Below are 26,593 nucleotides of genomic sequence, written 5' to 3'. Positions count from 1 at the left end.
ATAAACTAAACCATGCCAGACATTTACATAACCTACTCCACACTCACATGGCAATGTCACATAGGGCTACGCGATGTGAGCCCCTTCAGAGGAGAAATGACAAAGAACTTCAAGGACAAGAAAAATTGCTTTTACCAAGAAAAAAGAAGCATGGTTTAATTGTGATTTGACTTGACAAGGGACGCGTCCTGCTTTGAACAAAAACACAGGAGCCTCTTGGGCAAATTAGCAGGTTGATGTTGAATACACCGGTTTATCTTTCCCATCTTTTGCCAGATGCTCCATTTCATGGGTTGGTCTAGAACCACAAAATATATCCTATTAAAGCACAGGAACAAAATAGATGCTTTCTTCCACAGGAAGGCTCAACATGTAAATAACCACTGTCTCTTTGACCTATATCCATCCCTGAGGCTGCACTCGTGACTTTCTACAAGCACCAAGCACCCCTGTATCTCACTATCACCCCAACCATCCTGCTATTGTGTAGATGAATTAACTGTGACAAGATGAAGTGACTTGCTCAAGATCCAGTCACCAGAACTAGCACTCAGGTGCTCTTTTGCCCAAGGTTACACAGATAATTAATGAAAGGTGATATCATTCCCTGCCTTCCAGCTTCTGGCAACACCCAACTTCCCCACCTTCTAGTATCTGCCTCAACGCACCTCACCTGTGCCCTGCACTCAACCAGAATGTCTGACTGCCAAAACATGCATTTGAACCCATGTTTCTTCTACGTCATTTGGTTGAGTGCCACCTGTCTTAAAAGCAGGGCTGATGTACAAAATATTTAACCACTGCTATGGTCTAAGCACTTGACCATTCAGAAAGGATATTGGCTTAATGCTGAATCAAGGACCTGGAGGCTCCCCTCCCCCCTCAATAGGCCCTGTTAGCTGCAGGTGTGTGGGGAGATCAGAGGGACCCCTAGGGGCAGTTTCTAAAGAGAAAGGTGTAAAGGATCCAGTCTTCCGTAATCCGTGCACCACGTGTACAATGCTTCCAATTTATTATTCATTCAACAAATATTAAGCACCTACAATATGTTTTTCCTTGTGGGAAAAAGAAAAGCAGTCAGACACACCCTCACGTCCTACCTTGTTTCTCGATGGAAGAGACAAGAAATGTCTGTCAATAGTTACAACAGAAACCAGAAAATTGTTTTAAGATAGGTCCAGGAAGATGGGTATGGCTGTTGACAAAAGGAGGCATCGTTTGTGGTTATGCATCACAGAAGGCCTTCTGGGAGGCTCATTTCAGCCATGGCTCTTAAAGGGTGGGGAGGATTTGGGGAGGAGGAGCTAAAAGGGACAGTATTCCAGGCTTTGGGAAGAAGTGCACACAAAAGTAAGAAATGGTAGACTACAGATGTAGTCTAGCTGGCTGGCTGTCACTGGTGGCACGTTTACAGGCATCAGCACCAAGGAGTGTGGCCATAGGAAAGGAAGGGGTTAGCAACAACTGAATGAATACTCCAGAGCACTGCTTCCTGGGCTTCAGGGCATGCTCCCTGGGAGCCCTCTCATTTCTAAACTGGTCAGGCACCCCTCCCCCAATTTCTGACTCTACTAGAGAACAGGCAGGCATTGGCTAAATGGACCAAGGGATTACATGCCCTTGCCAGGCTCTGATGGGCCAGGGAAGAACTGGCGATTGAACGCTGCCCTTGGAATCACTGCCTGGGAACAGGATGCATTCTCCAGCCTGCTTGGAGGCAGCCCAGCACTGAGTCTGGCTCTACTCCAGCCTGGTTCCAAAGCCAGAAGTGGGAGTATGTGACAATGGGCCGTGAGTGCTCCCTCATTCCTCAGTTGGGGCTGGAGGTGGGAGAGGGGAGGGTTTGTTAAAAGTAGATCTAAAATAGGAGTAGGCAGAGAACACTGTGTGAAGTCATTTAAGAAGAATGATCGACTCTCAGAGTTTGCTCTAGACTAAATTGGAAGAGATTTTTTTCAAAGTTGCTTTTACCATCTCCTATCGAATATACGGGTCCCTCATTATTTTAGTTCGATGATGGAAACCAGCAACTTGCTAATTGGAAAGAGCATGGGCTTTGGAGTTCCACCAATCTGGCCCCAGCTCCTTCCTTGTCAGGAAGAGAACATGCTTCCTATTTACCTAGAAATGATGCACTGGCAGGGAGGGTTCACGGATTCAAGATGAGGTCTAGGAAAAAGGAAGTTAGTAAATAAGAAGTTGTCAGTGCTTCTCTACCATGATGCAAGAACGATGGAACTCTGTTCTCCCTGACTGGTAGTCTTAAACAGAAGTATTTGTACAGCAAGTACAGAGAGGAAAACCAGCTCCCCTGGTCTAAAGGCTGTGCTCCCTGCGAACAGCCAGCTCCTTCTGTTCTTATTCTACACCCCACAATCTGCCTTTACATCTACAATCCAGTTTCCTGAGTAGACTTGCTTTAGAGCATCCTGTGTATATAACCAGCTCCAATTTTCAAACAAAGCCTTTCTCCTATTGCATTGTTTTCCATATTGGAGACTTTAATCAAATTCTCAGAGGTCCACGAATTCTTTAGAATAACTTTTAAAAGTTGTGTTTTCATTTGAAAGATCGCATAAACATTTTAACACAAGCATCACCTGGATCACCATCTTTTTACAGAGTAATGCTCTGTAATATCAATGCCCAGACTGGATTTGCATTGATGACTATTTTGGTCAAGTGACCATCTAAAGTCTCATAATGTAAGTGTGAAAGCAATAGTTCTCAAATGGGGATATATTCAAGGGTCCACACGTTTTCAAGTCTGAGAAACATTTCTTAACTATCAATAACATGACAGGCTGGTTTATCTATCAGTCTCTTGTAAGTTTGGCTATGATGAATTGATCCCTCCCAGCTTAATCACCCTGAATGAAGGGACCCAATAGTTATTGCATCTGTAGAGCTAAAGATCAGATCTGTGGTATCTGTACCAATACTCTGCCAGTCAGTGAAGCAACCAGTTAAATGACCTCCTCCTGAAAAGCTCTACCCTCTTGTATGTGACACATAGATTGTGAATGACCATCAGAAAAACTAATCTTAGATCTGAAATAGAAGACCTTTTGATCTCTACTCTCAACTTTGTAAAATGCAGGTGAAGCTACCTCCACTACTATTAATAGGGATATTGGGCTAATAATTCCAGACTTTCCGCCGTGCCAGGTCTGTCTGGCCCTGCTCCTGACTCAGTACTCTTATCTTAAGGAGATTACGATGTGCCAAAGACCAGTGAGATGAAAGAGGCATGAGAAAGAACATTTGGAGAAAGTCATACCTGAGGTCTGCAGGCTAACTCAGGTAGGACTATGAAAAGTTTCTTTAGGCAAATCATGCATCTGAAAGACGTCTCTGAGTCTAGGTCAGAGTAGCAGTATTCATGTTTTGGATGCAAATAACGAAGTCACCAAGGGGACTCATTTGTTCTCGTAACTGGCAGTGCAGAGGTCGATCCGACTTCGGGTGTAGACTCAGTGGCTCAGCACTGCCATCAGGACAATTTCTTCCTGCCACTCTGCCCTGCCAAACACAGCATTGGCTCCAACCTCAGGCTGGCTCTCCTCATGAACACAGGATGGATGGCTGCCAGCAACACGTAGACCATGCGCTTCCTCCTTTGGGGATGCTTTTATTCAGCATTCCAAGCAACAATTCCAAGATTTCACCCTGATTAGAGTCCTTGAGATCTCTCTTCTCCAACATTCACATCGAATCAATCAGAAAACGATGGATTCTACCTTCAAAATATATATGGCATCCAACCACCTGTCACCACCCTATTGCCATATTTCACCTGGATTACTGGAGTCACCTCCTAACTGGTCTCCCTGCTTCTGCTCCTATTCCCCCTAAAGCAGCCTGTGTGATACTTTAAAAATGTAATTCAGATCATGTCACTGCTCAGAATCTTCCAATGGCTCCCCATCGCACTTGCAAATGAGCCAGCGAGTTTGCAATGCCCTGTTAAGTGCCTGATCTGGCCCCCGGCACCCTTTTGGGACCTCAGCCCCTGCCACACCCCCTCCCTTTCTCACACCAGGTGTGCTCAGCTTCTGATCAGGGACATTATACTGGCTGTCCTCTTTGCCCAGGACACTCATCTTCTGGAGAGCCACACGGCTCACTTCCAAGTCACTTTGTCGGTGAGACCTAACCAGGTCAGCCCATTGAGAACCGCAATGTCTGCAAGACCCTCTGCACTCACAATCTCCCTACCCTGCTTACTTTTTTCTCTAGTACTGCTCACCTAGTGTACTCATTGATTTATTGACTCCTCCCAGCAAGAACGTAAGAGATTTATGTCTATTCGTTTCCCTGATGCAGGTGCTCAAAAAGGTTTGCTGAATGAATGAATGCATCAGCCCGGCTCTGACACCTCACCTACTTCTGAACTCTTTTTTTTTTTTTTTTCCAATGTTTATTTTTTGAGAGAGAGAGAAAGAGAGAGACAGAACGTGAGGGGGGGAGGGGCAGAGAGAGAGAGGGAGACACAGAATTCGAAGCAGGCTCCAGGCTCCAAGCTGTCAGTACAGGGCCTGATGCAGGGCTCGAACTCATGAACCACGAGAACATGACCTGAGCCGAAGTCAGATGCTCAACCGACTGAGCCACCCGAGCGCCCCTACTTCTGAACTCTTATGGGAAAATGCCTAAGACCATAAAGTTAGGAGCAGGACCTACCAAAGTTGGACTACGCTGGATGTCTCCAGAGAATTCTGATTGGAATTTTGATTATGTTCTAAGAAAGAAAATGATAGGAATCAACAGACAATCGGTGGGGTTAACAACGCCTATGGTGCTTATGTAAAATGATGGTTCTTGGGTCCAACCACAAACTTACAAATCAAAATTTCAAGGGACAGAGATTATAAAAATCTCCATCTTCTTTTGTTCTTTCTTTCTTTCTCGTTTCTCCTTCTTCTCCATCTTCTTCTTTGTCTTCGTCTTCACCCTCATCTTCGTCTTTTTAAATCAGCAGCTCCAGGTGATTCTTCTGTTCATTAAAACTGAGAATAGTTTGGGGAGTGTGTATCCATACTTGGCAGGAGCAGCACAGGTGTACTGTGAGACATAACAAGTATGACAAAGACAACTGAGATATAATAAACAGTATTTTTTAATGTTTATTTATTTTTGAGAGAGAGAGAGAGAGAAAGAGAATGAGCAGGAGAGAGGCAGAGAGAGAGATAGAGAATCCAAAAGGGTCTCTGTGCTGACAGCCCGAGGCGGGGGCTCAAACTCACAAACCATGAGATCATGACCTGAGTTGAAGTGGCATGCTTAACCGACTGAGCCACCCAGGTGCCCCAAGAATATTTTTTTGGTTGTTTATTTTGAGAGAGAGGGGGAGAGAGAATTCCAAGTAGGCTCTGCACTGTCACTGCAGAGACCGAAATAGGGCTTGATCTCATGAACCATGAGATCATGACCTGAGTCAAAATCAAGGGCAGATCCTTAACCGACTGAGCCATCCAGGCACCCACAGAAGAATACTTCGAAGTCGAAACTGTTAATGAACTTTGGGAGTTGGAGTTCTCTTTAGATAATTATTTCCTTTTGTTTGCATAAATCTTTGTTTCTTGATTTTTCCATACAAATAATCAATATTCAAAAAACAATGGTATTTTTGTCACTTAAATAGAATTAGATTAACATTTTGTTAAATTTCATGCCAGTTTATAGGACTAGATTTTGCTTTTGACATTTTAATAATCATATTTAATCAATCTCTGAATCTGAAGGACAGTTTTTAGTGAAGTGCTATTTTTTGTTCAACAATAAAATTATCATTGTTTTTATCCAACTTATTTAAACAAACAAACAAAAAGTTCACCCATTTCTCTTAGCCCTACCACTCCCTGCCTCTGGCAACCACCAATCTGTTCTTTGTATCTATGAGTTTAATTATATGTTTTTTTCTAGATTTCACATATAAGAGAGATCATATGATACTTGTCTTTCTCTGGCTTCTTTCATTTAACACAATGCTCTCAAAGTCCTTTCGTGTTGTCACAAATAGCAAAATTTCAATCTTTTTTATGGCTGAGTAACATTCCATTTGTGTATTTGTGTGTATGTGTGTCCCCCAATTGCTTTATCCATTCATCTATTTATTAATGGACACTTAGACTGCTTCCATGTCTTGGCTGTTGTAAATAATGCAGCAATGAACATGGGGGTGCATATATTTTTGAATTAATGCTTTCATTTTCTTCAAATAAATATCCAGAAATGGAATTGCTGGATCACATGGTAGTTTTATTTTGAATTTTTTGAGGATCCTCCATAGTGTTTCCATAGCAGCTGCACCAATTTACATTCCCATCAACAGTGCACAAGGGTTCCCTTTTCTCCACATCCTCACCAACGTTTGTTATTTCTTCTCTTTTGGAGAATAGTCATTCTGACAGGTGTGATGGTGATATCTCATTATGATTTTCATTTGCATTTACCCAATAATTAGTAATGTAGAGCGCCTTTCCACGAACCTATTGGCCATCTCTATATCTTCTTTGGAAAAATGTCTATTTAGATTCCCTGTCCATTTTTTAATTGGATTGTTTGTTTTTTTGCTATTGAGTTGTTTGAGTTCTTTATATATTTTGGATATTAGGTTCTTATTAGATATATGATTTGCAAATAGTTTGCCCCATTCAGTAGGTTGCATTTTGATTTTGTTGATTGTTTCCTTTGCTGTGCTTTTTAGTTTGATGTCATCCCACTTATTTATTTTTGCTTTTGCTGCTTTTGCTTTTGGTGTCAGATTCAAAACATATCACCAAGACTTATGTCAAGGATCTTACCACCTATGTTTCCTTCTAGCAGTTTTTTTTTTTTAATGTTTATTTATTTTTGAGAAAGAGAAAGAGAGAGAAAGCATGAGCAGGGGAGGGACAGAGAGAGAGAAGGGAACAGAGGATCCAAAGCAGGTTCCAGGCTCTGAGCTGTCAGCACAGAGCCCGACACGGGGCTCAAACCCATAAGCCGTGAGATCATGACCTGAGCCAAAGTCTGACATTTAACTGACTGAGCCACCCAGGCACTCCTTTAATCCATTTTAATTTTTGTGCATGTTATAAGATAGTGGTTTAGTTTCATTCTTTTGCATGTGGCTGTCCCAGGTTTCCTAACACTATTTACTGAAAAGACTGTACTTTTCCCATCATATATTCTTGGCTCCTTTGTTATTATTGACCGTATAGAGGCACCTGAGTGGTTCAGTTGGTTGAGCATTCAACTCTTGGTTCTGGCTCAGGTCATGATCTCACGGTTCATGGGTTTGAGCCCTGAATTGTGCTCCTGTCTCTCTCTGCCCCTCCCCCCCCCAAAAAAATACATACATACATACATACATACATAAACTTAAAAAAATAATGGACCATATATGTGTGGGTTTATTTCTGGGCTCTCTATTCTGTTCTATTGATCTATGTTTGTTTTTAGTGCCAATACCATATTGTTTTAATTACTAAAGCTTTGTAATAGTTTGAAATAAGGGAGTGTGACACCTCCAGCTTTGTTCTACTTTCAAAAGATTGACTATTCCAGGTTTTTTATGGTTCCATACAAAGTTTAGGATTTCTATTTTTTTTTTTTTTTTTAGGATTGTTCTATTTCTGTGAAAAATGCCATTTGATAGAGCTTTCATTGAAACTGTAGATTGCGGGGCACCTGGGTGGCTGTCAGTTAAGCGTCCGACTTTGGCTCAGGTCATGATCTCACAGTCTGTGAGTTCGAGCCCTGCATCGGGCTCTGTGCTGACAGCTCAGAGCCTGGAGCCTGCTTCAGATTCTGTGTCTCCCTCTCTCTCTGACCCTCCACCGTTCATGCTCTGTCTCTCTCTGTCTCAAAAATAAATAAAACATTAAAAAAAAATTAAAAAAAAAAAGAAACTGTAGATTGCTTTGGATTGTATAGACATTTTAACAATATTAATTCTTCCAATCCATGAGCATGGACTATTTTTCCATTTATTTGTGTCTTCTTCAATTTCTTTCATTAATGTCCTAGAGTTTTTAATATATAAGTCTTTCACATCCTTGGTTAAATTTTTTCCTAGGTATTTTATTCTTTTTGATGTAAGTGAGATTATTTTCTTAATTTCTCTTTCTGATAGCTCACTTTTAGTACATAAAAATGAAACATAATTTTTAAAAAATTTTATGTTTATTCATTTTTGAGAGACAGAGTGTGAGGGGGAGGGAAAGAGAGAGGGTGAGACCCAGACTCTGAAGCAGCCTCCAGGCTCTGAGCTGTCAGCACAGAGCCCCACGCAGGGCTCAACCCACAGACTGTGAGATCGTGACCTAAGCTGAAGTCAGATGCTTAACTGACTGAGCCACCCAAGTGCCCCAAAAAATGAAACATATTTTTTTAGTATAAGTTTTGTATCCTGCAATTTTATTGAGTTTGTTTATTCTAACAGCTTTTTGATGTATTCTATAGGATCTTCCTGTATACATTATTATGTCACCTGCAAATAATGAGTTTTACTTCTTTCTTTCTGGTGTAGATGACTTTTATTTCTTTTTCTTACCTAATTGCTCTGGCTAGGACTTTCAATAACATGTTGAATAAAAGTGCAAGGGTGGACATCCATGTCTTATTCCTGATCTTAGAGGAAAAGCTTTCAGCTTTTCACCATTGAGTATGATCTTAGCTGTGGACTTGTCATATATGGCCTTTATTATGTTGAGGTATGTTCCCTCTACACCCACTTGGTGAGAGTTTTTGTCATAAATGGATGATAAATTTTGTCAAATGCTTATTCTATCTACTGACCTAATCATATTTTTATCCTTCATTTTGTTAATGTGGTGTATCACATTGATTGACTTGTAGACATCACACCATCTTTGCATTCCTAGAAAGAGCCCACTCAATCATGGTATATGATCCTTTTAATGTATTGTTGAATTTGGTTTGTTCTTTACTGAAGATTTTTGCATCTATACTCATCAGGGATATTGGCCAGTGATTTTCTTGTGGCATCCTTGCCTGCTTTTGGTAACAGGATAATGCTGACCTTGTAAAATTCATTTAAAAGGGTCCCTAAAAAAAAAAAAAAAAAAGCCACCTGGGTGGCTCAGTCGGTTAAGTGTTCAACTTTGGCTCAGGTCATGATCTCACAGTTTGTGGTTCGAGGCCCACATCAGGCTCTGTGCTGACATCTCAGAGCCTGGAGCCTGCTTCAGATTCTGTGTCTCCCTGTCTCTGCCCCTTCCCCACTCGCACTCTCCCCCTCTCTCTCTCTCTCTCAAAAACAAATAAATATTTTTTTTAATTTTAAAAAGAGTTCCCTGCTCTTCTATTTTTGAGAAAAGTTTGAGAAGGATTTGTATTAATTCTTCTTTGAATGTTTGGTAGAATTCACTAGTAAAGTCATCTGGTCCTGGACTTTGTTGGGAAGTTTTTGATTACTGATTCAATCTCCTTATTAGAAATTAGTCTATTCAGATTTTCTATTTCATCGTGATTCAGTCTTGGTAGGTTGTATATTCTAGGAATTTATCCATTTTTTCTAGTTTGTCCAATTTGTTAGTGTAAATTATTTATAGCAGTCTCTATTAATAATTTGTATTTCTATGGTATCAGCTGTAACATCTCTTTCATTTCTGATTTTGAGTCCTCTTTTTTTCTTGGGGAGTCTAGCTAAACACTTGTCAAGTTTGTTTATCCTTTCAAAGAACAGCTCTTAATTTCATTAATCTTTTCTATTATCTTTTTAGTTTGCATTTCATTTATTTCTGCTCTAGTCTTTGTTTACCCTTCTACTAACTTTGGGCTCCATTCGTTCTTTTTCTAGTTTCTTGAGGTGTAGAGTTAGGTTGTTTATTTGAGGTTTTTCTTGTTTCTTGAGGTAGGAATTTATCACTATAAACCTCCTTCTTAGAACTGCTTTTGCTCTTAACAATAGAGAACAAACTGATGGTAACTGAAGGGGAGTGGGCAGGGGGGAAGGGTTAGATAGGTTATGGGTATTAAGGAGGACACTTGTTGTGGTGAGCACTGGGTATCATATGTAAGTGATGAATCACTAAATTCATACCTGAAACTAATGTTACACTGTACATTAACTAACTGGAATTTCAATAAAAACTTTGAAAGAAAGGAAAAAAAAAACTGCTTTTGCCACATCCTATAAATTTTAGCATGTTACATTTCCATTTTCATTTGTTTCAAAGTATTATTTTATTTTTCTTTTCTTTGTTGAACCACTCGTTATACAATAGCATGTTGTTTAATTTCCACGTTTGTGAATTTTCCAGTTTTCTTCATGTAATTAATTTCTAGTTTCATACCACTGTGGTCAGAATAGTTGTTCGATATGATTCAATCTTCTTTAATGTATTAATACTTGTTTTGTGGCATATGGTCTATCTTGGAAAATGTTCCATGTGTACTTGAGAAGAATGTATATTCTGCTGCTTTTGGATGGAATATTTGTATATATCTATTAAGTCTCTCTGGTCTAACACATCATTTAAGGCCAATGTTTCCTTATTGATTTTCTGTCTGGATTATCTATCCATTGATGTAAGTTGGGTATTAATGTCCTCTACTAGTCTTGTATTGCTATTTTTCCTTTAGATCTATTAATATTTGCTTTATATATTTGAATGTTTCTCTATTGGGTATGTATTCACAAATGTTGTATCTTCTTGTCGGGTTGACCCCTTTATCATGTGACAACTTGCCTTGTCTCTTACAGTCTTCTGTCCGAAAGTCTATCTTGTCTGACAGAAGTCTAGCTATTCCAGCTTTCCTTTGGTTTCCATTTGCACGGAATATCTTCTTCCGTCCCTTCACTTTCAGATGTAAGGGTGTGTCCTTACATCGAAAGTGAGTCTCCTGCAGATAGAACACAGAGGGGTCTTGGTTTTTTTTATCCATTCAGCCACTCTGTCTTTTGATTGGAGAATTTAGTCCACCTATATTTAAAATAATTATTGATAGGTATGTGTTGGTTGCCAGTTTATTAATTGTTTTCTGGCTGTTTTTACAGTTACTCTCTGTTTCTTTCTTCCTCTGCTGCTCTCTTCCTTTGCGGTGTGATGACTTTCTCTAGTGGTATGCTTACATTCCTTTCTGTTTATCTTTTGTGTATTTACTACAGTTTTTACTGTGTGATTACATTAGGTTTATCTGTGACAACTTATATCTATAACAGTCTATTTTAAGTTGATAATGCTGGGGCACCTGGCTGGCTCAGTGAGCTGGGCGTCTGACTTTGGTTTGGGTCATGATCTCATGGTGTGTGGGTTCGAGCCCCATGTTGGGCTCTGTGCTGACAGCTTAGAGCCTGGAGCCTGCTTGGTATTCTGTCTCTCTCTCTCTCTCTCTGTCTCTCTCTGCCCCTCCTCCATGCACACTCTTTCTCTCTCTCTCAAAAAATAAGCACTAAAAAAATTTAAGTTGATAATACCTAATTTGATCCCATCCTTTTTATAAGGATGCTAATCATATTGGATTAGGTGCCATTCTACTCTTAATCTTAACTAATTATTTCTGCAATGACTCTATTTCCTAATAAAGTCACATTCCAAGGTACTGGGAGTTAGGACTTCAACATATGAATTTGTTGGGGACACAATTCAATCCATAACACCATCCCTTTCTCTTTGTGATTTTAAGACCCCTAAACAACTTTCTGGTTACTAGGATGGTTCCCCAGGTACCCAGGATTTAGCAGAGGATCGTGGAGAACATATATCCAAGAGGATCCTCTCTTGGTCACTAGAGATGAGTATCTCCATTGTGAACTGATGTTCCGTTCTTTCAAGAGTCTTCAGTGAGTCTGGCTAGCATGACTCAGTCCCTGAGAGCCTGGTCACTCTGGTTATATTGACAATGTGAATTTGGGGAACTACACAATAGTGACGAGCAGTCATTAGGCCCAGTTTGCAGAACTGGTTGACTTCTCTCTCTGACATTAATGTATCCTCTCTATAACTGCAATCTCTCTAACTCTATCCATTTTGGAAGGTTCAAAAAACAGCTAATAATGTCAGGAGATGTGCCTAGTGAACATCCTCCACCAGTCCTGTTTCTTGGCAATCTCTACACCCAACCTACTTCTAAGGTTCCGGGCCTGACATCCGCAGATATGAAGTATGTTATACAGCATGCCCTCATTAAAAACGGAATTGAGGTACCTAAGGCACAGGGGGAGATTCCCAGATATTTTACCACAGTTAGTCCATTCTATCACTGGCCCCATCTTTCTTGAACAACAGGCATTTTGAAAAGGAGTTAACTTCTGAAAGCTAGTTTGCACAACAAGGTAGCTAGAGCTATCAACCCAGGAAAATATCCACCTGTCTTTCCTATGCTCTGTGGCAGGATAGCCCCCAGTATCTTTTGTAACTTGGAGCCTTCATGGAGGAGAAGAAACGTCTGATTTCAACTTAAACAAATATTCTTGCTTGCATATCCTTTTCTGATTCCATCAAATATCTTTCTCTCCCTGGAGAGAACGCAAGGCTAAGGCGTAAGTGGAGGTTCTTAGAGGCCTCAGACATTATTATAAACTTGAAAAAATGCTTTCTTATATTAGCTTAGCCATTTTATCAATTAATCTCCTTGTTCTATCCATGGAAAAGGATATCATCAAATAGTTCAGTTATGGTTGGCTAAATATATTACATGAACCCTGTGGGCCATTAGCACCAACTCTAAGTTTGAGAGTTTTAGATCTACTCCAGCTTTAAAACTCAAAACAGAGGAGCCAAAACTTGAATGCAATGAAATTTGCAAACCCTAGTGGCTGACCCAGAAATTTAATACAACAAAATCTGAATACAGGAGAAGCTCTCTTAATGGAACATTACTTAACCAACTTACTGGATTACCTTTGCTCTCTAACTCTCTTTAACCCCCAATGATGCCAGGTGCACTGAATGTTAGCAGGCTACTCTTTATCACAGTATTTTTCAAAGTGTAAGTCTTCATATCAATTTACTGGGTTGACATAAATTCACTGAGTCATGACTGGCATTTTTAAAATGAAACAGTACAGAACAGTTATATTGTATGCTTAAAATCAGTTATTTATTCTAAAATGTGTTTATATTTATGGCATCAAAAGTGAAACATGAGTGCAAAAAAAAGAAAACCCAAAACAAGTAAATTTTAAAGCCAGACATGAAAAATAATGTAAAAATGAAGTTGAACACTTTGAAAAGACTATAAAGGCAGGTCACTAAAAAATAAATAACAAAAACTGATGTCAAATTAGTTGCAAGCTGGAAAACTAAAAAATGAGGAAAGAAATTATAAAGCCTAAAACAACTCCACACTAATATTGTTTACAAGTGTCTTTAAACTCTCTCTCCCGCTATAGAAAAACAAAGGTTGGCAATCCTAAACCCAAGGTATCAAGAGTGGGGCTTATGCAAGAAAAACAAGGAGCATTTCCAATCAGGAAACCCACACAGTGAGCCCCACACCTAAAAACTGGGAAATGAAGGTACAAGTATACGTTTTAAGTACAAATAAAAAGTTTAAGGTTTAAGTTGTCTTAGAAGTCTAAATCATACATGAAAAAAGGACTTACATATTTTTAAATTTTGGCCAGTCCGTAGAATATGATGGAATAGAATTTGAATGTTATAAACTCACTGCACCTATCAACAAAGGAAGGAATGACAAAGCATACCATTAATGTATCGGAGAATGTAATCAGATGGCTAGAGTATAAAACAACATGATCAGAGCAAAGTACAGAAGAAAATCATTGTCTCACATCAGGAAGGACTAACCACTTATAAGCTAAAGACTCATAATCAGCCCAGATAACTAGTTTTCTATGATGCTTTCCTGCCTCCTCCTTCTCGTTGTCCTCTTGCCCCACGAGAACTGGTTACTCCTTCATGTGCCACTTGCTGCTGTAAGTTTGTCTATTCAGGGACCTACCAGAGCCTCCGTAATAATTCCCTATACATCATCGTTTATAAATGTGCATGTCCATTATCTAGATGCCAAGCTCCTGGAAGATAAGAACCAGGTGTTGCCTGGTATTCTCAGCATCAGCCTGGCGCCTGGCACTTGGTAGGTACTTAGCAAATTTTGTTAAATGAATGACTGTGCACATAGAAGTCAAGGTGTGGCCCTAATTTTCAATAAAAATGGAAGGCAACTTAGTTTGAAGTAAATTGTAAATCTGGCATTAAAAAAAAAAAAGGTTATAAGGGCACCTGGGTGGCTCAGTTGGTTAAGCATCTGACTCTTGATTCGGGTTCAGGTCATGATCCCAGTGTAAGGAGATCTGACCCAAGTTGGGCTCCTCACGGAACCTGCTTGAGATTCTCTCTCCCTCTGTCCCTGTGCCCCTCCCCCATGTGCTTGTGTGTGTGTGTGTGTGTGTGTGTGTGTGCGCGCGCGCGCGCTCTCTTTCTCAAAAATAAATAAACTTTAAAGGAAAAAGGGTTACAGTAATACAAGCAGGATGGCACTGTTACATTTTTAAGCTCAAAAAGAAAATCACTGGCAAGGTCAAAGTTCAGTAGGCTGTTACAACCATTCTATTCACTTTGCCTTGACTCTGGATTTAATATGAACCTTTCTATAATTTTGGCTCCCTGTTTGGGATCTTGACACTTCAAAGGAAGTCCTCCTAAATAGTCAAGACAAGTATTCTGGTCACTGAAAAAGAAAATGTTTCCACCTCTCAAACTGGTAAGTTGATTTTCTCACACAAATCAGTAAAGACTGATCTGGTCTGGGAAAAAAAATGGAGGAAAACCATTGTTTTACTCTCAGGTATGTCCCTCCACCTGTAAATGTCCAAAATATCACTTTTATTACTTAAATTACATAATTAAAGTAATTTTCCTGAGTAATGGTGTAATACATACTGACTGTAGAAAAGTTGCAAAGATCTAAAAAGTATAAAGCAAGAGAAAACACACACACACACACACACACATACACATACTCTCTCTCTCTCTCATAATCCTACTTCACCATGGTATCAACTCTAACATTTGATGCATTTGCTTCCAATTGTCTTTTTTGCAGTCTTCTTTATATAGCTGAGATTACTATACATGATACATTTTTACGGCCCTAATCTAACAAGATAAGTTCACCTATCAAGTTTTCTTCTATTTACCCTGCCCCATGAAGAGTTTTCCTTTCCCATAACTTCAAACTTTCTAGAAAGACCTCTCTCTAGAACATAATATCAGTGAGATTCTATTCATCAATCAAAAAATGTTTATTGAACACAAGCTCTGTGCAATGTATCAAACTGATGACACTGAGTACAGACAGAAATAAAAGTGACTATGTTTAAAGAAATTAAAAAGCAGATTGAAGAAACAAACCTTCTGTACACAAAGAAAACATGTCAAGCGACCCCCTGTTTAATTAGGTGGCAAAGTAAAGAGGTACAGAAGGGGGGATACCAAAGGTAGCTTAAGAGTAAGTGGGTGCTCCTGGCTTCGACAAATAAGACTAGATACATTCTACATGAATCATTTCATTTAATCCTCCGGTGAACTTTGGGAGGTGAGTACTACTATTCTCTCCCTTTTACAGCAGTGGACACTGCAGTGCGAGGAGGCACGTAATTTGCCTCAGATCATAGAGCTAATATCTCAGTCTGTCTCCAAAGTTGGGCTCTTAACACTGCCTTCTATGCGATGTCCAAAGGCTTAAGAGAGACTGGAGAGTCCAAGAAGAGGGGGAAACATCCAATCAAGTGTTAGCAGAAAGCAAAGTATGAGCTTGCAGTCTATGGTAGGGAGCAGAGGAGAAGAGGTAAACAAACGGAGTATTTGTCATTAGGTGATCTCTTCCTCGGGCAGGACCGGAATGGAGGCTAGAGGCCGTGGTCTGCCATTAAGATGCTCAGCCCTCCGGTCATATTGGAAGACGGGACTTCCCTGGGGATTTCCTGCCATCCTGAAGTCGGACAAGCTGCCTCACCTTCAGGTAGCCCTAACCCTTCACCCCACCCCTCCCTAAAGGTCTGGCGAGCTGGGGTTCTTGGAATAAAGATCCTCATTCTCCACGGACACTCACTGCTGCTCACGTACCTCGGCACACGCTCGCATTCACACACACCTTCTGCCTGGAAGAGAGAGCCCCTCACGACTTCAACTTTCCAACGTGGGGCCCACAGAAACGAAGACCTCTGGTTCAGCACCGGGAGCCCCGGCTTGGTTGAGGACTCCCGCAGGAGTCGCACTGGAACCCCGACCACCGAGCTCCCGCCCTTCAGATCTGAGCACCCGCAGCGCGATGCACTCTTGGCCGCCGCCTTCCCCCGAGAGCACAGAGTGCCTGCGCTCCACTCTTAAATCCACGCTTAACTGAGCCGCAAGAGCAAATCTGAATGGGCCCCGGCGGGCCCTCCACCAGCCGCCCCTCCTTCCAGGTCTCTGCCCCGACTTCCGCTGAGCCCCTGGCGGCCAACGCCCCCCCCCCTCCCCACCCGGACGCTCGGGCCCAGCCCGGCGGGCGTCCAGGCGGCGGCGACCAGCGCGGGAAAGAGAACTCTACGCCCCCTCCGACGTCAGGAACGGCTCGCCAGCCACCCCCTCCCCCCCCCTCACCCCCCAACCCCGTACTCCTTCCCAGCGCCCGGCTTCAGGCGCCTTGGCCCCGGCACGGCCGGCGCGGGCCGGTCACAGCCACCCGCAGCCGCGCCCCGCCCGCGGGCGCGCCGCCCCCAGAGCCCCTGCCTCCCCTGCCTCCCCCGCCGCCCCTCCCGCTCCGCCCTCCCCCCTCTCCGCGCCCACCCCGTCCCCTGCCACCCTCTCCCTACTCGGTTCTCCTTCCCCTCTCTCACCCGAGCGCTGCCCCTTCCTCCTCCCCCGCGCTCGGCCGGGAGGGCCCCCCCCTCCCCCGCCGAGGAACGGACCCCTTCCCTCCCCCGGTTGCTGGAAGCTATGGAAGTTGAGGCCCCGGCCGCCAGCCCGCCTGCGTCCCAGCACTTCTGGACCCAGACTCAGCAAACACCCGGCGCTGAGCCTGCGACACCCGCCCAGCAGGTTAAAGGCGCGCAAGGGGGTTTCCACGAGGCTTTTTCAGCAAATTAAGCTTTTCACACGGTGGTTCCTTCCTTAGCGCCGGGGGAAGTAAGGCAAGGTTGCAGCTCCTGAGAGGAAATGTTCGGACGCAGAAGGGGTTGTGGCCCTGAGGCGCGGTGGAGAGTGGGCAAGATTTGGGGTGAAAGAGCAAAAGTCCGGGGCCAGACCTGCGTCTCCTGCGTCCTGGGCCTCTTCAAGGGGATCCTGCGTCCTGGGCCTCTTCAAGGGGAGCCCCCTTCACTTCCCTGCGTGCGCCCTCCAGGCCTTCGAGGTGCTAGAACCTTCTTTAGCATCTTTAGCGCCTTTCCTTGGTGGCCCTCAAGACTTCACTGAGAACAGCGGAGCCAGTATTTTAGGTTTAGGTGAGGGGATCACAACCCCAAATCTTAGGAATTTAGAACCAACGTTCTGACTTGACCAAAAAGCAAAAGGATGTGCTCGAGGAAGAGAGTCGGATGGAACTACAAAAAGATGGTCAGACGGAGAATAAAAAGATTGGCTTATCTTGGCATTACCTCTAGCTAGTTTTAGGCCTTGAACAAGTCAGGGAAGCTCTTTGAGACCATTTGCCTATAAAATGGAATAATAATAAGCCCTACCCTCAATGTTATTGTAAGGAAAAGCAGATTGATGCATGTGACAATGTAAACTATAAATCGCCATACAAATTTAAGGTATTGTATCTTCAGAGATTTACGGCCCAATCCAAGGAGAAAAAGAAACAAGATAGCTTAACCTTGACTTCTAAGAACACCACAGTGAAAGCCACATTTCCCAACATGGTTTTAGCCATACTTTGAAGAAGATCCCAGGGAGCTGTGGGACTGTCACAAAATTCTTGCAAAATCGTCTTAACCAGGATACTTGTATTTTACCTTCATTAAAAAAAAAAAAAAAAATTGCTTGCCATTTAGTACCTCTGAGAAGAGGGGATGTTATGAATCAAAGACGGAGTGTAAAAATAGTGAAAAAGTAGATGGAGACTAGGAAATCATTCAGCTGAACCAAATAAAACAAGTTGTGTGTTTTACTACACAATCCCTCAGAGCCTTTGAATGCACATTGTGACTCAAAAGAGATTCCCAGGAATCTGCGCGTGAGGCCTGATGGATCTGTCAAGAAATGCACCCGAACACCAAGCCTGTTCTTTATTCACATCTTCATCACAGGCCGATTGGACTAATCTCATACCCGGGATTTCTAAGCTTTGGGACCTCAGGCAAATCATTGCAATTTCCCCTTCTTCATCTGTAGCCAACTGCTTGCAAAGAATTAAAACCTCATAGATTCATTAACCCAACTTTTATTGAGGGCCTGTGTGCCAGGCCTAGCACAGCACGGTCGGCACACAAGCACAGGAAGCAAGTAAAAACTTCAGCCCTTAAGGAGTTCCAATGGCAGGAGGAGACGCACACAAACAATGAAGCGACGACCGGTGCTGGCCATTCACCTTGAGCAGCTGTCAGTTGGCCTAGAGCGGAGGGATCTGGTCTCACACGCAGATGCCTACAGGGAAGAGATGGGGAATAAAAAGGTGAGAGTCTGGGAGTGCAGAATGGGAGAAGACAGGCGTGGTCTGCAGGCAGAGCCACCGTGAAGCAGACGCTGATTGTTGACCCAGTCCTTCAAGAGAAGCCAGACATCTGAACTGTTATGTGAAATCCCCTGACTTCCGAATGTTGTCAGCTAGGTCAGGCTTTTAAAACACACTTGCAGGACCATCAAAACTCACCCCGCGGGCTGCCAGTTCGTAACTTCTGGGCTGCCATGTCACCAAAAATTATTCCATAGTGTGATAAGAACACAAGAGGCTTGAGAGACATTGTTTTATAACTACTATCAATAAAGGAAGTATGAGTGCCAGGTAAGTGATATTCAGTCTTCATAACATAGAAAAATATTGATAATGGGCATAATATGTGATGATCTTATTACTGTTTTGATTTTAATAACCTATGTGAATAAGTCATCAGGATCCAGTACCTTGGTTTACCCATCAAAAAAACAACAGAATCTTGGCTTTACCTTGGTAGCAAAACACTAAATTTTCCAAAGTAAAGCAAATAGAATAGAAATGATGAGGGGAACATGCATATTTGCTGAATTTGAAATGCTGTTTTATAATCCCACTCCCTCTAGGTTCTCAAAATACTTGAGTTTGGGGAGGAATTCTGGTACACACATACTATATTTATTTTTTTAATGTTTTTTATTTATTCTGAGAGAGACAGAGCGAGTGGGGGAGGGGCAGAGAGGAGAGAGAGCAGGCAATGTGCCTGTCAGCACAGAGCCTGACGTGGGGTTCCAACTCATGCACCTTCAGATCATGACCTGAGCCCAAACCAAGAGTCGGATGCTTAACCAACTAGGCCACCCAGGCACCCCTATAAACGTAATTATATTTATATGATTACCAATTGTTTCAAAACTGCTACCCAATACAGTTTGCATTTGTTTTTGCCAAACATCTCACCCAACTGTAGTTTTTTTGTTTGCTTTTTAAGGGATGGAGTTCTGAACCAAGTTGCTGAAGGGTTACCACAGAGGGACCCAAATACTGTCCGGCTAGTTTGGCTGAGATTACTTCAAGGAGAAACAAATTAACAATTGATTACATTGGTCTCCACTAGTTTTCTGACTGCTATTTCTCACTCTCCTTCATGGGATCCGCTCTCTCCTTCCTTGTGTTATTAAGTTAACCTTTCCTTTCCTTCTCTTCTCCCTGCAGAGGTTATTTGTGCCCACAGCTTATATTATCATATGGACACTGGGACTCTCAAATCTGTTGCTCAGGCCCATCCCTCTGTCCTGAACTCTAGGTCAGTGTGTCCAAAGACCAGATGTCTCCAAAAAGGATCCCACAGATGCCTCCAACTCATCATGTGATAACAGAATATGGGGCACCTGGCTGGCTCAGTCGGTAGCACATGTGACTCTTGATCTTGGGGTTGTGAGTTCGAGCCCCACGTTGGGTGCAGAGATTACTTAAAAATAAAATCTTAAAAAAAAAATAACAGAATACATCACCTTTACCCCGAATCCCACTCTTCCTCCTCTATTCCTGTCGTTGGCTATGATATCTGTTACCTATGCTAGATACCCAGGGGTTATCATAATCTCCTCTTCTTCCTACAGCCCCTACATCAGGTCAGCCATCAAGTTTGAACTTAGCAGCTTGTTATCTCTTCTCCACCCTCTCAACAAACGACCTTAGTTTAGTTCATCTTTTATCTGGACTTTATTAGGATAAAGTTGGAAATACCTCACCTTGCCCACAGGGCCCTCCACAATCGACCCCTCTCTAGCCTCACTTGTCCCTGCTTTACTCCTTGCATGCTCTGCTCCAATAAAGACTGTTAGTATTGTGCTCATGTTGATGGAATCCAGATGTTTGCAACTCAGCATCTTTGTCAGCCTTAAGCCTTTACTCAGACCCATTTTCCTTGCATTGGGCAGCGACCAAAGCAGAGAGTAGTGCAGACTGCCACATCACCAGAACAGGCTCTAGAGGACCCCTCCTGATCCAGTGAGCCCCCACCACAGTGTGCTTGAGATGGCTTTACAGGTCCCACTGCCTGCCTCTACCTTGTGGACCCACTGAACATCTTCACCGTCACTTCTCTAAGCCACCTTGTCTCTCATCCTTGGACCTCAGGAATGCTAATGTCTGTCAACAATGAACACACGTGTATCCCTTAAGGTTGCTGCCAGTGTCATTGTCTTATTTTGGAAAAAAATGGCCTCAACGAGGAGAGCCTGGTTTTCTCCTACAGGCCCTTGTCCATTCCGCTTCTGTTCCCAGCCAGGTCACAAGTGGGTTTTTTTTTGTAGGGAGGAGAGACCCCACCTAGCTGTTGGCTGAGGTCAGCTGACATTTCTCATCATAATCAGAGTCCACGGCCCCATGTTACCGTTGGTGAGGATGAGGCTAACTTGGGCACTCATGGTTTTCAAACATAAGTTTATTAAAACAAAAAAAATTGAATTAATAATAACCCATCCTGGTGTAGTTTTGGCCACACTTTGAGGCCAATAGTGAGAAAATCCTAACGTTCTTAACAAGGAAATGTATTGGGGTTTTCAGCGGGAGGGAAGGACTTTTCATGGCACTCTATCCCGCAATTAAGATAGGGCAAGAATTGCCTTTAGATGCTTGACTCATGTGCACAGAGGAGAAGGGAACAACTGTCACTCTGCGACAATAAATTGTCAATGTAATTATCTATTAATGTCCTGCAAACTGAAAGTCATTTGATATTTTCTCCAAGAAAACATCTCCAAATTGTCAGCAGTCTCCCCTGCGTCCTAATTATTGTGTCACTAACTGTGTTGGTTTCATTTCTTTTTTCCACAAAATGGGTCCCTCAGCATCGGCTGATCATAGTTATCATTTTTTAATGGCCAAATTTGATGGATTTACAAAGAGTTTCCCCAAAGCCGTGGGCCATTTGGGCCTCATGCATCAGTGTGAGGCAAATGTGAATTGAGTAATTCTTTCTCAGCCATTTGTCAATACCTCAGAGGAGGAAATGTCAGCAGCACATGACGGTGATCAAACTAGTTATGAATTTGAATTTGGCTGTTCTCCTTTTAAGGATGATAACCACATGATGTTAACCATCTTTTATCTTTACATTTCATAGTTGGGTTTTTTTTTTTAACTATATCGTTTAATTTTTATGCCCTAATTCTTGGCCTACCTACCAACCATCAGGAGGATAACACCAAAGGAACTAGATATTTAGTCTACAATAGTAATAATTAAAAAACCAGGGGGCGCCTGGGTGGCTCAGACAGTTAAGCGTCCAACTTCGGCTCAGGTCATGATCTCACAGTTTGTGGGTTTGAGCCCCACGTCAGGCTCTGTGCTGACAAGCCAGGAGCCTGGAGCCTGCTTCGGATTCTGTGTCTTCCTCTCTCTCTGCCCCTCCCCCGCTCATGCTCTGTCTCTCTCAAAAGTAAATAAACATTTAAAAAATTTAAAAAAAAACAACAGCTAATAGTTAACACGGGCTTACTAGGCTCTGTTCTGAGTGTGTATTGACTTTGTGTGTTGGGACTCATTTAATCCAACAAAAGCTCTATGAGATCGCTATTGTTATTATCCCCATTTTACTGATGAGAAACTGAGGCAGAGAGTTTTATTAGAGTTACAAAGCCAGGCAGTCTTCCCTTAAAACCAGTCACCTGTATCGGGAATAGCAGCATCTTCATTATCACCAAAAAACATTTATTGGATAGTTAGGACAGGCATGTGAACTGTCTCACGTGCATTCTCACATTTAATGCTCTCACCCCATAAGGAAGTACAATTATTATTCCCCATTTTACAGAAGAGAATACCGAGGCTTACATAGTTATGTGCCCAAGGTCACATAACTATTAGGTGCCAGGTCAGGAACAATGGATCTGTCAGATTCTTTCCCACTGTGACAGTTGCCTGTAAGGATAGGATTCTGAATCTGGCAGCACATTAGGCCCTTAATAAAGTCATCAGCATATCAGCAAAGAAATTAAAAATGCCCTGGGAGGCCCTCTGGAGAAATGGCAGATTCTACGGCTGGGGCTGAAAACACGGGGTGAGCTTGGGGCATTTTACACTGACAGAAAGTAAAGTCGTGCTCACAACAAAGCAAAACACAAAAAGGATGAAGGCGTGTCAGGAGGACACAGGGGCAAACCGGAAGAAGTTCCCAGTGACCAAACCTGGAACATTTTGAGCACTGAATACATACCAATAGTATTCGATTATAAGTCAAAGAAAAAACAAACACCCATGAGTCCATACTGATAAAAAATAAATGACCGAACAAATAAATGAGTAGAAGAGAAAAACTGTCCTTAAAGAAGGATTCCAAATTGTAAATGTAGAAGGAATGAGGAAAGTACAAAATCGCCTTAGAGCCCTGTGGTAATAATGGTGGCAGGCAAGATCCTCTGAGGAATGTGAAAGTTGGTGGGTGAGGCTTTAAGGAGAAACGCGATCTTTGTATCGCCCCAGGTTATCTACCCAAAAATAATAATTACTGTGGTGTTTTTCACATATATCCACAAATTCGTTGATACTCCTTCCTCTAGAATAGGAGTTTCATTCCTTTTCCCCGGAGTGTGGGCTGGATTTAGTGACTTACTGGTAACAAAGAAAGTTAGTAAGTTGGAGCACCTGGTGGCTCAGTCAGTTAAGCGTCCAGCTCCAGCTCAGGGCATGATCTCACAGTTCATGGGTTCAAGTCCTGCATCGGTCTCTGTGCTCAATCAGTGCAGAGCCCGCTTAGGATCCTCTGTCTCCCTCTCTCTCTGCCCTTCCCCTGCACATGCTGCACGCTCTGTCTCTCTCTTTCTCAAAAATAAACATTAAAGGGGCGCCTGGGTGGCTCAGTCGGTTGAGCGTCCGACTTCGGCTCAGGTCATGATCTCGCGGTCCGTGAGTTCGAGCCCCGCGTTGGGCTCTGTGCTGACAGCTCAGAGCCTGGAGCCTGTTTCAGATTCTGTGTCTCCCTCTCTCTCTGCCCCTCCCCTATTCATGCTCTGTCTCTCCCTGTCTCAAAAATAAAATAAAAAATGTTAAAAAAAAAATTTTTAAAAATAAAAAAAAAAATAAAATAAACATTAAAAAAAATCTTTAAGAAAAGTAGTAACCTTACTGTTGCAAAACCTGACAGGTACCACCTTAACCAAGTGGTCAAGGTTAACATCAGCTGTAGCGTTGTACTCATATCACGAACCCCCTGATTCAATGTCTTGAGAAAGGCACTTCCCCTGTGTGATCTTCTTCCCAACAATTCACACCCCAGTCCAGTCATGAGAAAGCAGCAGACAAACCCAAATTGAGGCACATTTTACAAAGTACCTGACCAATGCTCTTCAAAAGTGTCAAGGTCATGAAAGACAAGGGAAGCCTGAGAAACTGTCACAGACTGGAGAACACTAAGGAGACATGACAAGTAAATACAACGTGATATTCTGGACTGAATTCCAAGAACAGAAAAAAGATATGAGTGAGGAAAAAATAAAAATTAAAAAGTTGCCCCACCTGTGCTTTCGAAGTAAACAGAGCACAGAGACTCACTGAAAGTTAGCCAGAGCTGCCCTGCTTTGGCTCCAGCGACCTTGTGAGGGTGCCCAGAGGGAAGGGATGTGACAAGTGGCAGGGAAGCAGCACAGAGATGATAGCAGGACTCCGAGGAGGGGACATGATTAGCTGTGACAGGAAAGAGAGGGGTGGTGGGAGAGCAAAGGAAGGGGAGTCTGCACTTCAGGCCGTTTGTTTTACTTGGCTACCCTGCCCCATCAGTTCCAGTGCCTCTTAGCTGCCTCTCTTCCTCCTGTGCCTATTGCCTTTTAATATACTGCATGATTGTGCTAATGCTGTTTGTCTGTCCAGATTCCTCTCCACTCTTTTCCACTCTGCTCTGTGCCCCAGGGGACTCCCTGCCTGCGGCTCACCTGGGGGCCAGCCAGTGGGGGGCACAGGCAGGAGCTCTGAGAATAAAGGAGAATGGGGTCCAGTCCTGAGGCTCCCACCCCACCTGGGGTGCCTGGCCTGGCCTGGCCAGGTCCCTCTAGCAGAGGCCACAGCCCCCACCCAGAGTTCTCACTGGGTTCTGGTGACTGCCCCTTCTCTTGCCCTGTTAGGCTCACACGTGGGCACTGATTCCCCCACAGTGGGTAGTTCTTGGGTGCAACTCCGTTTTCTCTTTCTCAAAGAGAAACTCTCAAAGTCTCAAACCCTGAAGTCCGCCCACATCTTGGTAAATCCTCTCATGAAACTTGTCTCGATTACTCAATTGACTAAGTCATCTGTTTCCTGCTGGGATCACAACTGATGGAAAAAGTTACTATATTTATTGTCCATTGTTTATCTTCCCCTTTAGAACATAAACTCTATGAGGGCAGAAATGTTAAGTACTCCCTTCGCTGCCATGACACTCTGTAAATAAATATCTGTTGGATAAATGAGTGGATGTTCATTTTATCCGTACTGTCTCACACGGTAATCACTCATCGCATGTGGCTATTGAGCACTCGAAATGTGGCTGGTAGGACTGAGAAACCATTTTAAATCGTATTTAATTTTAATTTCCATAGCCACAGTCCTAGTCTATGGAAATTTCCCGAGCATAAGGCAATTCTGGAGCTACCGATGTCCGCACTGCCCCAGGAGGAGTCTGGAGGGTGGCTCGGTGGTCTCAAATGTTTGCTTCGCCCTGGCGAACTGCAGTGCTGGCCTTCTTGTAGGCAGCCCGACTCAGGAATGTGTGCCTTGTTTTTATACATTTACATTTTCATTTCCCTGCAAACTGTCCATTTCTTGGATAATAGAGTTACAGTGTGCTCACCAGGCCCTTACAAACTTGCAGCTTACAAAAGAGCTCTGGCCCCTAGCCAAGGGAGTCTCCAGCTGCTGACTGACCCTGCCTGGAAAGTCAACTTGGAAGAGACGCAAATGTCCTAATCCTCTTCCAAACCACTCTAAGTAGGTTTTATCCAGTGACCTGTAAAACCAAATTAGTAAAGGGACACTTTAATTCCAGCTCATTGGAGAGCTTCTAAAATCTTTGAGAAAGCCAACACAGCAAATTTCTGTGCTGGGGGGCTGAGAAACGCATCCCATTTCCAAAAGCAAAATGTCCTTGCTTTCTTCTGGTTCTCGCACATCACTCGACATGCAGAAGATGTTTTCTGAGGCTTTCACAGGGATCTCCAGTGAGGTGGGGAGCGGTTCCTGCGAGGGAGAAAAATATGGTGGCCTAGGGAGGTCAAGTGATTTTCCCCAAGTTCTGCCAAGTCCAGTCCCAGCTCTGGTCTCCTGACTCTGGTGCAGGGAACATTTGCACTGTTCTTATTATTACCCTAGGAGCTGGCTTATTGCACAATATCAGGAAATAGTCCATATGAAATCCTGGCCCACAAAGCATACATGTTCTGCTTTTTATTCTGCAGCTTTTTTATAAAGTGTGTTTTCCTTTCCCATAATGTCATCTGGAAGCAATTCCTCCCAACAGCTGGATTTGCTTTCACAATTGGTAAACACGTAAAATGGAAGGCAGGGGAAGATGTGGAGTGTCACCAGAAGAGCCTTTCCCCCACCAGCTTGGCTCGTGTTCTGAGGCTTATCTTGGGTCTCTGCACAAGCCTCATCAAAACTGAGAACGTCTTCAAACAAGCGACCCACACTGCATTCCCTCCTTCAGGGGGTCAGCATGTTCTTTGGGGGAGAAATTTTCTGAATACTTTGCAGATAAAATCGATCAGATGCAGACCAGATTGCCAGCTGCCAAGATCTCGGAGCTACACGTGGAGGCCAGCAAAGCAGCACCTTCTCCAAGACCTCACCATCCTGGTACAGTCAGGACCTCTGGGGTCCTGCAGGAAGCCTCCCGCAGGGCACAGCCTTCCCAGAGCCACTGCCACCAAAGCCAATACAGGACGAGAGCCCAAAGAGCACCGACTAGGTCATCAGAGAAAATGAATGTCCTCCCCACCCCACCCCCCCATATGCTCCCGAGGAACAAGTTTTCACGCAGGCACAAACAGAAGGCAGCCAGTACTCC

At 43.1% G+C, this 26,593-nt stretch overlaps 2 long non-coding RNA genes across 2 annotated transcripts in view; both read right to left on the bottom strand.

Moving 5' to 3' along the window:
- Positions 1 to 3,615: 3,615 nt before the first annotated feature.
- On the bottom strand, positions 3,616 to 16,520 carry LOC144617156 (uncharacterized). The gene is made up of 3 exons (XR_013557272.2): positions 16,044 to 16,520; positions 13,559 to 13,628; positions 3,616 to 5,064 (listed from the first exon to the last, which is right to left on the bottom strand). It is a non-coding gene; the product is annotated as an uncharacterized LOC144617156 (long non-coding RNA).
- Positions 16,521 to 18,326: 1,806 nt separating this feature from the next.
- LOC132671216 (uncharacterized) overlaps positions 18,327 to 26,593 on the bottom strand; it is a 35,657-nt gene continuing 27,390 nt past the window's right edge. Inside the window, exon 5 of the long non-coding RNA XR_009607009.3 lies at positions 18,327 to 18,545. This is a non-coding gene — a long non-coding RNA (uncharacterized LOC132671216). The remainder of the gene's footprint in view (positions 18,546 to 26,593) is intronic.

The sequence above is a fragment of the Panthera onca genome, chromosome C1, assembly GCF_046562875.1.
Source record: "Panthera onca isolate mPanOnc1 chromosome C1, mPanOnc1 haplotype 2, whole genome shotgun sequence".
Classification (NCBI taxonomy): Eukaryota; Metazoa; Chordata; class Mammalia; order Carnivora; family Felidae; genus Panthera; species Panthera onca.
The sequence above is the reverse complement of the archived record's forward strand: the minus strand, read 5'-3'. Positions and strand labels throughout refer to the sequence as shown.